Source organism: Trichechus manatus, unplaced genomic scaffold (genome assembly GCF_000243295.1).
Source record: "Trichechus manatus latirostris isolate Lorelei unplaced genomic scaffold, TriManLat1.0 scaffold00004, whole genome shotgun sequence".
Lineage (NCBI taxonomy): Eukaryota > Metazoa > Chordata > Mammalia > Sirenia > Trichechidae > Trichechus > Trichechus manatus.
Window position 1 is genome coordinate 14,177,535 of NW_004443940.1, and position 14,086 is coordinate 14,191,620.

At 40.0% G+C, this 14,086-nt stretch overlaps 1 long non-coding RNA gene across 1 annotated transcript in view; it reads left to right on the plus strand.

The window, feature by feature from the left end:
* LOC111820946 (uncharacterized) overlaps positions 1-9,493 on the plus strand; it is a 16,116-nt gene extending 6,623 nt beyond the window's left edge. Inside the window, exon 2 of the long non-coding RNA XR_002824445.1 lies at positions 5,662-9,493. This is a non-coding gene — a long non-coding RNA (uncharacterized LOC111820946). The remainder of the gene's footprint in view (positions 1-5,661) is intronic.
* Positions 9,494-14,086: the final 4,593 nt, after the last annotated feature.

Here is a 14,086-nt window from a genome sequence, read left to right on the forward strand (position 1 = left end):
GGTGGCATGAACTGGGTGCCAGAGAGGCCCAGGAGGCCAGCAATCATGAAAGGTTGGGTGCTTATACCTGCCATGTCATTACGCATTGTGATTTCTGAACCCCAGAATGGGATGATAATATCTACCAGGGGTGCTCTTATGAGGACTGGAAGTCTTGTATATAAAGTGCCCAACATATAACAGGCATTTGTCCAATAGCAGTGATTGTTGTTATTGTTGTTAGGGGCCATTGAGTCAGTTCTGACTCACAGCAACCCTATGTACAACAGAACAAAACACCACCCTGTCCTGTGCCATCCTCACAGTCATTGTTACGTTTGAGCCTATTGTTGCAGCCACTGTGTCAATCAATCTCATCAAGGGTCTTCCTCTTTTTCGCTGACCCTCCGCTTTACCAAGCATAATGTCCTTTTCCAGGGACTGGTCCCTCCTGATAACATGTCCAAAGTATGTGAGTGATAATAATTGTTAAATTACCTTAAAACAGTATCTCACAATAAAGTTGTGGTAGTCTCAATAATGGCCCCCCAAAGATGTCCACGTCTTATTCCCTGGAACTCATGAATATGTTACCTTACATGGCAATAGGGTTTTTGCATTAAGTTGAGAATCTTCAGATGGGGACACTGTCCTTGATTATACAGGTGGGCCTAATGTAATCACAACGGTCCTTATAAAAGGGGGGAAGAAGGAGATTTGACTATAGAACCAGGAGATGTGACAACAGAAGCAAGAGGCTGGAATAGTGTGAGAAAGTGGTCACCATCCAGGGGCAGAATAACCAGTAAGCACAGTATGTACCGGCTTGCATTGAGCAAGGTCCACAAGGGCTTACTTGTATTTACTTGCTAATATATGGTGAGCAATTTCACATGGGTTTCACCACACCTTTGACGCGGTGGAGGACAGGGAAACTGTGCACTGAGTTTGGTGGGAAGGCACAATGCGGCCCGTGCGTACCTTGCTTATTGGGTAATCCAGCCTGGTCACGAGCAAAAGAATGCAGATGGTCTCTAGAAGGTGAAAAAGGCAAGGAAGCAGACTCTCCCCTCCCTGCCTCCAGAAGAAACCAGCCCTGCCAACACCTTAACTTTAGCCGAGTGAGACTGACATTGGACTTCTCACCTCCAGACGGTAGGATACTGAATTTATGTTGTTTTAAGCCACGAAATGTGTGTAATGTGTTACAGCAGCAATAGGAAACCAATATAATGGTTATGGAACCAATTTTCTTGGGTGACCCAAAAGCTGGCCCCGGATACAATTCCCAAAACTGTCCAGAAACAATTTTTCCTCACGTTTTCAGAGTAAGATTATCCCATATTTATCACGCACCTATTTTGAACGAGTTTCAAAAACAGGTGAGCGCAGAGAAGGAGAGTGTGTGGAGCAGGAAGGCAGAACGCTAGAGCAGAGATTCTCGAACTTAACTGTACACACGAATCACTGAGTTCCTGTTAAAATGTAGATCCTGATTCTTGAGATGTGGAGTGAGGCCTGACCCACACCCAGATGATGTGGATGCTGCTGGTAACACCCACCGCACTTTGAGTGGCCAAGTTCTAGAGGACCACTTTGAAGGGAACCACATTTGATTGGCACAGAAGAGCCTCCTTTAATGGACTTGCACGGACACTAATTCCCCAACCCCCTCCAGTCCTTTGCAAAACACTTTGAATGATGTCCAGGGTCTGCTGAATATCACAGCTGGGAGGACACTCTCTAGCATGCCTAGTCCCTTTTCCTTCCACCAAGCAAATTGTATGTTTATCAATTCAGTTGTATCTGTCCCCAGCCCAGTAATGCAAACTGTACTAATTATTCTAATTATATGACGAAGTATATTATGTAAACCAACGAAATAGGAATGCAACAACAACAAAAAAACCTAGCGCTTTCTATAAAAAAAAAAATAAGTCAATCGCTTTGGAAAGATAAAATAAGTGTACATCACCATAAAATATGTGAAATTACATGTAAGTCATGGGAGAGGGGAATCATAAAAATATCTACACTTAAAATGCTTTAAAATTATGTGTAACTTCAAACTCCCACTTTAAAGAAACCAAAACTTTCCTGCCAATGAATTAAGGGTAGGTTTATACACACACACACACACACACACACACACACACACACACACAGACACAAACCATGGAAATCGGCATCTGCTTTGGAAGTTAAAATGTAAAAGGTAGTGTTTTGTCTTTAAATTGACTGTTGGTACTCTCAATGATGGTGGTGTGGTTGTTTAAATTTAACTTTTCATATACTTCACTGGCAGGTTTTCCCCCACACCCCTGTCAAGCCTCAGCACCACAAACCTGTCAGAGGCTGTGATTAATCCCCCATCCTTTGCAGGGAAAGAAATCGGAAGCTCAAGAAGGACAGAGTGAATTGACTCAGTTCTAGAGCCAGTAGAAACGTCAACATCCTGATCCTAGGCCAGATCACGAAGCCTCTCCCATATCTTGCCCTTTAAAAATGGAGTCCCTGATATAGGAAATATAGTTTAACATATATACACATAAAAGCACATAAAGCAAACACTGCTGTTATTGTTGTTACTGTTGCAGTAGAGTAGGGTCCGACTCATGGTAACCCTTCAGTATAACGGAATGAAATGTTGCCTAGTCCTGTGCCATCTTCATGAGTATTGGTGTGTTCGAGTTCATTGTCGCGGCTATTCCGGCAATCCATCTCATTGAGGGTTTTCCTTGTTTTTGCTGACCCTCTACTTTACCAAACATGATGTCCTTTTCTAGCAATTGGTATTTCCTGATGATATGTCCAAAATAAGCAAGACGAAGTCTCACCATCCTCGCTTCTAAGGAGCATCCTGGTTCTATTTCTTCTAAAACTGAGTGTTTGTTCTTCTGTAAATGCATGGTATATTCAACATTCTTCATCAAGTCCACCTTATGAATAACAATACTTCTAGACATATAGAATGTCACACTCTGATATTTAAAGAGAGAAAATCTGCGTATGTTATTCATCTAGGATAAAAGAATAAAGATTAGCTGTGGCAAAACCACATCAGGTTGAAGGAAGTATAGGTCAGAAAACTCTGTAGAAGTAGAATACAGATGGCTATCTGAGATGGCCCTAGAGACTTCATGGTGGTTTCTTACCAGTGTAAGTGCTACCTCAAGATAACATCACATGGCTGAAGGTTTGAAGAAAACGACATATAAATTCTCAGTCTGTTTTTGCTGGACGACTGAAACTCCAGTTTTATAAACTATTAAAGGAGACGGACCCATATATTCCAGGTCTTCTGAGTTACCTTCTGCAAGGGAAAGATGTTTCTAAGGTAATCTCAGAAGCCCTGCTGTCTTCTACACTGCCAAGCTGAGTCATTGCAATATCCCTGTATTATCTGGAAGGATCTACATTTTGGAAGAAGCCACAGCATGTAAGAGCTAGGACTAATTTCTATAACATCAGAGTATGTCTCAGGGGTTATCTGGCTGTTCCAGAAGGGACCTCACTAAACAGCTCTCTTCTTTCTCTATGCACTTCATCTTCCCTTCTTGTTCTGTCATGAGTTGCAAGGGACAATAGGTACCAAGTCACAATTTAAAAAAATTTTTTAGAATAAAAATTGGGACTTCCATCTCAAGTTGACTGACTAAGAATATTCCTTTATCTCTCTGCCCTCACCAAACTCCATCTAAATCACAGTAAAGAAGGTCATAGAGGAATGGAGGGGATGAAAGAGAATCAGCAGGCCAAGAATTTTCATGAATTTCTGGGAGCCAGTTGATGGATGGAATGATACTGATAGATAAACATTGACAGAAAGGACAATAGCTCAGAACATGCACAAAAGAAGGCTGCAACAGAGCAGGGAGCATGGACTCAGAGTGGACGGGTATGAAAATGACTAAACAAATGTCTATGGAATAAACAGTGGAGTTGGTTCACTCTTCTACTCATTCTCCTCAGCCTTGAATGCAATAGTGATTTTGTACCCCAGCTTAGAGCTAGAGCTGTTCTTTGCAGCTACTTAGTCATACATCTGGGAAGAACTAGAGCTCCAGTATATTACTATATCAGGGAACTTGACTGCTAGTACCAGAATTGGTAGTAACAGAAAACCAAACGCAACTAGCTTTTAAATTAAAAAAAAAAAAAAAAAATTATCCAATAAAAAGTTTGCAATAGGATGGACCCTGGGTGGTTAATTTGGGGGCTCAGGGATATCATCAAGCATCCAGATTCCTTACATCTTTCAGCTCTTTTCTGCTCAGTACGTCAGCTCACCCCATGACTACACGATGGCGGCAACAGTGCCAAGCACCTCATCTAAACCTGACAATATAGGGTCGCTATGAGTCAGAATCCACTCCTCAGCAATGGCATTTTTTTTTTTTTTCTTTGTTTTTCTTTTAAGCGAAGGACTGAGGCAGGCTCTCATTCTTCCCGTGCATCTCTCTTTAAAAGCAAGAAATCTTTTCCCAGAAGCCCCCAATACAAACCTCCCATCACATCTATTAGCCATAACAGGGTCACGTGCTACCCCTAAACCAATCACCGACAAGAGGAATGGACTGTTTATGATTGGCTTAGAGCAGTAATTTTCAAACTTAAGCCTGCATCAGAGTCACCTGGAGAACTTGTTAAAACACACTTGTTGGGCCCCACCCCCATAGGTTATGATTCATTGTCAGCTGTGAGGCTGGAGAATTTCCCTCTCTACCAAGTTCCCAGGTGGTGCGCTGGTTTGAGAACCGCTAGATTTAAGGAGGAAACCAACAGTGATGGGACGTACACTCTTTTGGAGCTTTAAGAGTGGTTCTAACCTGACTTCCTGCCCATGTGTTTTAAGTTAAGCCTGCCAGTCCACAAGCCCCATCCTCATGCTGAGAGGTTAGTCACCCATCTCAGTCAAGACGTTATGATTGTAACCATCAGAAGAACTAAAAGCAGAAATGGTCAAAAGTGGCTGCCTGTGGGGGCTGGTGTGGGAGGAGGGGGAGGAAGGCAAGTAGCGAGATATTTATTATTGTTATTATTGCTATATGCCCATGTGAGCTGATTGGATTTTTGTTTTTATTTGTATTATTGCTCTAATGAGAATCCTCATATGGTGCACATACTTCCTACTAAAGAGTATTCTCAACTTTCTTCCTTTCTTCAGCCAGCCATTTCTATGTTTCAGGATTAGGGAAGGGAATGGAGCTTAATTAGGTGGGACTATTCTTGCAATGATACAAATAATCGACTTAAAATAATCGTAATAAAGTTGATAAAATATTAGCCTGTGGCTTACACCAAAATTTGTCTAAAGAAGAACACCTTTCTCCTTTGGAAAGATATTTTGAGAAGGACTCAGGGAAAAAGTTCACCTCCACTCCTCTCCAAGCCACCACCACCAGTACCAAGGACCTCCATGAAGGCCAGCACAAGGCTCTAGAGAAAATTGCTGAATTGCTCTGCAAATTAAGACAGAGCAGTTGAACTGCCTCAGAAGATCGAGGGGAGAGCAGAGAAAAGAAAGGGAGAGAAATGGGTACCATTGAGAGAGAAGGGGCTGAGATTTGAGCTGTAACCTCTCCCCTGGATATCTCTTATCACCACCCCCAGGGCCCCCTTCAGTGAAGAATCTTAATATGCTTGGTGTGCATGATTTTTTTTTTTTGGTGGAAATTGAAGAGGAGAAGTTTCAAGTTTGACATAGGATGACACAGACAATGCAAGAGGAAGCGGAAAGCCAAGGAGACAGAGGGAACTCTCAAAACGTAAGTTCCACCCCCACTAGGGAGACTGAGCAGAAGGCTTGGTTTTCAGTTTCCACGGGCCCATTAATTAGAGAGTTGAAGGCAATTGCACCTACATCTCAAGGGACAGGTCAACCCCAGATGACTCCCAGTTACATAAGAACTAGAAAAAGTCACTGAGTTCATGTCAACAAAAACCAAACCCATTGCTGTCGAGTCAACTCTGACTCATAGCAACCCTATAAGACAGAGTAGAACTGCCCCATAGACTTCATGTCAAGGAGCAAATATTTCAGCCCTTCAGAATCGCCAGCTGGCTGAGGACGCTGCCTAACTGAGAAGAAGCTATCACTTGATGCTACAGCAACACCTTCCACAGCGTCCAGAGCAAGCTAGGCTGGGCGCCACTGTAGGTCAAAAGCTGAGCATGTCCTTCAGATGCAGCAACTCTGCAAGCCCCCAGGCTGGCATTCATTTACAGAAGAAACCAGAAAAGCCACATCTGACCCATCACAGGGCCTCCCTAAGTAAATACATAAGTAAGTAAATAAATAAAAGTTCTAAAGCTATTTTTTAACCAGATTCACTCCATAATCAATATTTCGTTTCTATTGTTTGAAGAATAGAGATTCTGACTGAAAGAATGCTAGATTCTGTTTGGTTCTGGTCATCATTCTTCACTAATATCCAGGCAATAATCTGAAGTTCTGCCATTAGTACAAAATTATTGTTATTATTCTATTTGTTCAGGAACTTAATGGATTCTATTTAATACTTTTCTTTCAAAATTCAAGTATGTGTGTGTGTTTTAAGCATTTCCATTTCTCTTCACAATTGCAAGGCTAGGCTGAATGATTATTCCTTTCCCCTTTTATGGCCAATTCTCCTTTTCATTTCTACATTACCTATTTGACCTGTTTGCTGACCTAGCATAAAATCAACTTCATTCTGTCCTGGGTAATTGACTGCTCCTTTATGGATCCAAACAGAAGGGCTTGTCATCAGACTCTTAGGTTTGGAAAGGATAATTCTATTACCTGAAGAAAAGCTCATTTTAAGAAACGGAACTATAACTATATAAACTTCTTTAACTTATTAGAAAAAAATCTCAGGAGAAATGTATTAGCAATTGGATCTTGTTATCCGAAGTCCAATTTTATTCTGCTCTCATTGTGTTGACCCCAAGGAGGATCAGAGCACAGCGCAAAGCCCACATTGGCCAGCACGTGTTACATTTGTTCTCCTAGCACTCTGGGGCCCGGACTACACGGTGGTCTCAGAGAAGGAACCAAACCAAACCAAACCGCTGGCCGTTGAGTCAATTCTGACTCGAGGGACTGAAATAATAGACACGCCCAATTGCCGGATTATGGGGATATTAGGTTCTTAGTTGAATCTGTTCCAAATCATAATGTGGTAAAGTTGTTTGCTTTTCTACATTCTTAGCCATTGAGAGTATTTGGCAATAGGAAAACTCTTGCTTCTTAGCTCCCTCTGCTGGCCTTTCAGAAAACCGTTTGTCCCCAGATCCTGAGTTGCGTATACAAAAAGGGCCATCTTCCTGCCAAACATGAGCTGATGGGGAAGTTAAGTCCACATCAACTGGAGAAAGCAAGTTAGCTCCCCAAGGAACCCAGTGCTCCAAAAGATGAAAGTGGAAGAAAGGTCTTCGCTATGGCATACCCAAATTAAAACGCAATTCCTCAGCCCATCCCACAAAGAAGTGAGACCGAAGTGAGACCCAGGCATGTTTATTTTGAAAAATAATCCCAGATCATTCTGCTGGATCTCCTAATTAGGAACCACAGATCCAGAAGTTCTGTTTAATGTTTAATGCAAATTCCAGTTGCTGCAATTTAAACTTACAAGATATCGCTTTCGCAGGCTAGTGGGGAGGAATAAAGAATGACTAATCGTTAACCTATGAGTTGTAATTGACTCGACGGCAACAGGTTTGGGTTTTTTTGGTTTTAATCATTAACCTGGCTCAGTATGGATGGTGCCTGTATTCTTGTTTCCTGAGGTTAAAAAACCTAATTCTATTGTCATTTCACCTATTGTCCTAAAAGATTCTCAGGAGCCAATAATAGCAATTCAGAGGAATTCAGTGTGCCTCAGTTTCGGAAGGCTTTGCTCTTTCTCATCTTCAGTTGTCTCATTTCTACTCCGTACGGGCTTTGTTAGTGTCACGGCGTTCCCTCTGAAGCTGGTAGAGACAGCCAACTCTAAAGCCATCTGGTAACAGAAGGGTCACATCTCCAGCCTGCTCGCTGCCAATCATTGTATATGATGGCAGGGAAGGCAGGGCATCATGCTGAAAGACACCCACATTTACTGGGCCCCAAATCCCGAGCTCTTTAGACCAAACCTATCCCTAAGGAGATGAAAGGTCTTGGCTTGTCAGCTAAGTGACTGAGAGGTTGGTCAGGACACAATTTACACGGAAATTCCATTTACCATTAGAGTTGCCCCAATAAAAATGGTTTCAAGGCTCTAGGCTATGTCTATGACCTTGACCTTACAAATGTGTCACCTTGGTTACTTCCTAATAAGGAAAATAGCTCAATTTGTCCAATTAACCATGGGTTAGTCAAGGCACACACCGGGCAAGAGAATAAAACATTTACATAGTTTGCTTTATCTAGGAAAATATTAAGCATACATAATATAATACCTTCTCACAATGCTTCATTCTTCATGAAGCACGTTCATATTTATTTCACAATTAAGTTTCACAACTCCAAAAAATATTGATTTGTTACAATAATTTGTTATAATTGATTTATTACTATATATACATACAATTATTAAATCAGAGAATGTTTTGAAAAATGAATTAGCATCTTTATGATAAGAAGCTCCTTGATTATTAAAAATAATGTTTCTGTTTTTGCAAATATAAACCTAAAATATCTATAAGGTCTCAATTAATGACAAAACATGCAAGTACTCACATTTAATACCCTGTGAGTAACCTTCTGAAAAATATCAATAACAACACCTTTAAATAATCCAGCTTTCATGAACAGGAGAAGGAATCCTGAGATGAATATAGGCAAAGCTTTCTGGCTCTTCAGAGACATGTCTTATTTAAAATAATAATCATACAGATATAATATAGATTAATCATGTACCAGATCTGGAGACTTGTTTATAATGTCACAATGCTTTGCAGATCACTTGTGACTCTCCAAGGTGAAGACTGATACAGATCTTCAAGCATCCACTGACAATGTTACTTATTTCCTCATCTGAATGCTCAATGGGTAAAGTTAAATTTCATTCTCTTATTCACTTTATATTTTGTTCCCAACAGCTAACAGATGCAATGCAAAAGATCATACAAAGCTGCCAAATTAAAGTGAAATGACATTGAATAGTATGGAAGAATTAAGAAGACTGATACTCTAGATCATTTATTTTGCCTTTCTTACAACATAGAGATAGGGCCAGGAGGCAAAGGGGGCAAGGGTTAAATCCTCTAATGTTTAAGGTTTAACTGGAACTTAATGCTAACTCAGTTTCTAATCTTTTTCCTAAGTATTTCATTATGGAATTCAGCATGACTTCGCCTGGATTTATATTCATTTACTCATTTATTCAGCAAGTCCTATCGGGCACCTATTATGTTCTAGGCACTATTTTCAGTGCTAGGAATATAGCAATGAACTAAGTCACACATTCACGAAGCTCACATTCTTTAGGGGAAGACTGACAGTAAACAAGTAAATACACAATATAATTCACCTGGCATTAAGTGGTAAGAAGAAAGATAATGAAGGGTTAACTAAGGGAAAAGAAAGTGATAGATGGATGTGGTAGTGAGACTATAGGGTGATGAGGTAAGGGCTCTCTGAGGAGGTGACTGGTGAAAGAGCCCAGGGGACAGATGGGAAGGAGTAAGCCATGTGAAGATGTTGAGGAAGAGTTATTCAAAACAAGAAACAACAGATATGAAGGCCTTGAGATCTTTATTTAACATCTACTAGGTTCAAGGCAGTTCTACTCTGTCCTGTAGGGTCACTATGAATCAGAATCAACCAGATGGCAACAGGTTTATGTTCAAGGTACTGTACTAGATGCTAGATAGATAATGCTGGGCAAAATGAATGTGGACTTCCACAGCCATGGTGCTTAGAAATGATGTGAACCAACAGGTTGATCTGAGAGGGTAGTGGTGAGGGTGGAGTGAAACTGACTTACTTAAGATGGTCAAGAAATGCTTCTCTGGAGAGCTGGTCACTCTGAAGGTGACATTAGCAAGGAAGCTCTTGGCCATCTCTTGGTGGACGAGAAAATGTTCCTGGCAAAGAGAATGGAATTCTCAATGTCCCTAGAAGATCAGTTGGCATATTCCAAAAAGGGGGGCAGGGGGGGAGGTCAGTGATGCTAGAACACAGTGGGCTAGAAGAAGAGCAGATTGAGATGGGTTTGGAGATTGAAGTAATAACAATTATGTCCTCTGAATTCCTGCTTCCTGTGGTTCAAATTCTTTATGCTTGGCTTCCTCTGTCCTCCACCACCTGTCAGTGTGTTGTACTGTGGTGGCTTGCATGTTGCTATGATGCTGGAAGCTATGCCACTGGTATTTCAAATACCAGCAGGGTCACCTATGGTGGACAGGTTTCAATGGAGCTACTAGACTAAGACGGACTGGAAAAAAGGCCTATCGATCTTCAGAAAATTAGCCAATGAAAACCTTATGGATAACAACAGAATATTGTCTGATATAGTACTAGAAGATGAGCCCCCTAGGTTGGAAGTCACTCAAAATATGACTGGGAAAACTACCTCCACAGAATAGAGTCGATCAATGATGTGGATGCAGTATAGTCTTCTGGACCTTCCCTTGCTGATTTGACATGACTCAAGATGAGAAGAAACAACTGCAAATATCCATGAATAATTGAAACATGAAATGTATGAGGTACGAATCAAGGAAAATTGGAAGTTGTCAGAAATGAAATGGAACACTTGAAGATCAATATCCTAGGAATTAATGAGCTGAAATAGACTGGTATTGATCATCTTGAATCCAACAGTCATATGGTCTACTAAGCTGGGAACAACAAATTGAAGAGGAATTGAGTTGCAGTTATCATCATAAAGAACATTTCAAGATCTATCCGGAAGTACAATACTGTTAAAAAAAAAAAAAAAAAAAAACCAAACCCATTGCTGTTGAGTCGATTCCGACTCATAGCGACCCTATAGGACAGAGTAGAACTGCCCCATAGGGTTTCCAAGGAGCACCTGGTGGATTCGAACCGCCGACCTTTTGGTTAGCAGCCAAACGCTTAACCACTACACCACCAGGGTTTCCAGTCAATACGAATATTATTCAAATTTTTGCACCAACCACAAAAGCTAAAAATCAAGAAATTGAAGATTTTTAAAGAACTGCTGCCGTCTGAAATTGATCAAACATGCAGTCAAGATTCATTGATAATTACTGGTGATTGGAATGAAAAAGTTGGAAATAAAAAAGCAGGATCAATAGTAGGAAAACACAACTTTGGTGATAGGAACAATGCTGGAGATAGTATGATAGACTTCTCTAAGACCAATGACTTATTCATTGGAAATAACTTTTTTCAACAACACAAAAGACGACTATACACATGGACCTTGCTGGATGATTTATGCAGGAATCAAATGGACTACTGTGGAAAGAGACAATGCAGAAGCTCAATATTATCAGTCAAGACAAATCAGAGGCTAACTGAACATCAATTGCTCATACGCAAGTTCAAATTGAAGCTGAAAAAAAAATCAAAGTAAGTCCAAGAGAGCCAAAGTTCAACCTTGAATATATCCTGCCTGAATTTAGAGATCATCTCAAGAAAAATTTTATGCACTGATGACTGAAGACCAGAAGAGTTGTGGGATGACATCAAGGACATCATACATGAAGAAAATAAAAGGTCATTAAAAAGACAGGAAAGAAAGATAACCAAAATGGATGTCAGAAGAGACTCTGAAACTTGCTCTTGAGTAGAGTAGCTAAAGTTAAAGGAAAAAATAATGAAGTAAAAGAGCTGAACAGAAGATTTCAAAGGCAGCTCAAGAAGACAAGGTGAAGTGTCATAATAACATGTGCAAAGACCTGGAGTTAGCAAACTGAAAGAGAAGAATACCATTGTGTTTCTCCAGCTGAAAGAACTGTAGAGAAAATTCAAGCCTCTAGTTGCAATATTGAAGGACTCTGTGGGCAAAAAATTATAATGATGCAGAAAACATCAGAAGATAGGAAGAATACACAGAATCACTGTACCAAAAAGAATTGGTCAACATTCAACAATTTCAGGAGGTAGCATATGATCAAGAACTGACAGTACTGACAGAAGAAGTACAAGCCGTGCTAAAAGCATTGGTGAAAAAAAAGTCTCCAAGAATTGATAGAATATTAATTGAGATGCTTCAACAAACAGACACAACACTGGAAGCACTTACTTTTCTATGTCAAGATATTTGGAAGACAGGTACTTGGCCAATCGACTGGAAAAGATCCATATTCATGCCCATTGCAAAGAAAGGCAACCAAACACAATGTGAAGAATATCGAACAATATCATTAGTATCACATATTAGAAAAATTTTGCTGAAGATAATTAAAAAATGGCAGCCATATATCAACAGGGAACTACCAGAAGTTCAAGCCAGATTCAGCAGAGGACATGGAACGAGGGATATCATTGCTGATGTCGTATGGATCTTGACCAAAAGCTGACAATACCAGAAAGATGCTTACCTGTGTTTTATCCAGTATGCAAAAGTATTAAACTGTGTAGATTATAATAAATTATGGATAACATGGTGAAGAATGGGAATTCCAGAATGCTTAATTATGTTCATACTGAACCTGTATGTGAATCAAGAGATAGTCATTCAAACAGAGCAAGGTAGTACTGTGTGTTTTAAAATTGAAAAAGGTATGTGTCAGGGTTGTATCCTTTCACCTTACTTATTCAATCTATATGATGAACAAATAATCTGAGAAGCTGGACTATATGAAGAAGAATGCAACATCAGGATTGGAGGAAGACTCATTAACAACCTGAGATATGCAGATGATACAACCTTGCTTGCAGAAAGTGAAGAGGACTTGAAGCACTTACTGATGAAGGTAAAAGACTACAGACTTCAGTATGGACTACATCCGAACATAAAGAAAACAAAAATTCTTACAACTGGACAAATAACGTCATGATAAAAGGCAAAGAAATGGAAGTTGTCAGGGATTTCACTCATGAAAGCAGCAGTCAAAAAATCAAACAATGTATTGCATTAGGCAAATCTATTGCAAAAGACCTCTTTAAAGTCTTAAGAAGCACAATGATTGTTATGCACTGAATTATGTTCCCCAAAAATATGTGTTGTAAATTCTAACCTCTATGTCTGTGGTTATAATCCCATTTGGGAATGGGTTGTCTTTGCTATGTTAATGAGGCAAGATTAGTGTAGGGTGTATCTTGAGTCAATCTCTTCTGACATATAAAAGAGATTAAACAAGCTAGCACAGCTGAGACTAAGAAAGACAGATGCCAAGCTACATGAAGATCGCCCAGGAGCAAAGAGACAAGGACCTTCCTCCAGAGCCAAAAGAGAAAGAAAACATTTCCTGAGAGCCGGCATCCTGAATTAGGACTTCTAGCCTCCTAAACTGTAAGAAAGTAAATTTCTATTTGTTAAAGTTACGCATTGTGGTATTTTGGTTATAGCAGCACTAAATAACTAAGAGAAAATTTGGTACCAGGAGTGGGGTGCTCCTCTAACAGATACCTAAAATGTGGAAGTGGTTTTGGAATTAAGTAATGGGTGGAGGCTGGAAGAGTTTTAAGGTGCCTAATAGTAAAAGCCTAAATAGCCTTGAAGAAACTGTTGGTATAATTATGGATGTCAAAGGTGACTCTTATAAGGACTCAGAAGGAAGTGAGGAGTGCTATAGAGAAAATCTCTATCGTCTTAAAGAATATATATGGCACTAGCAACAGAATGTTGCTAGAAATGTGGACACTAAATGTGCTTTTGGTGAGGCTTTAAAAGAAAATGATGAACTTGTGATTGGACAATGGAGGAAGGGCAATGCTTTTTATGCAGTGTCAAAGAACTTGTGTGAATTATGTTCAACTGTTTGTTAGAAGGTAGAACTTGTAAGAGATGAACTTGGATATCTGGCTGATGAGATTTCTAAGCAAGATCTTAAAGAGGTTGCATGGTTTCTCCTTCCTGTTTATAGTAAAATACGAGAGCAAAGAGATATACTTAAAAATGAACTGTGCAAGATGAAAGCAGAACTTAAAGATCTGGAAAATTCTTTTGTACAAACTAAGGACACGTGTCCTAGAATGTTCACCAAG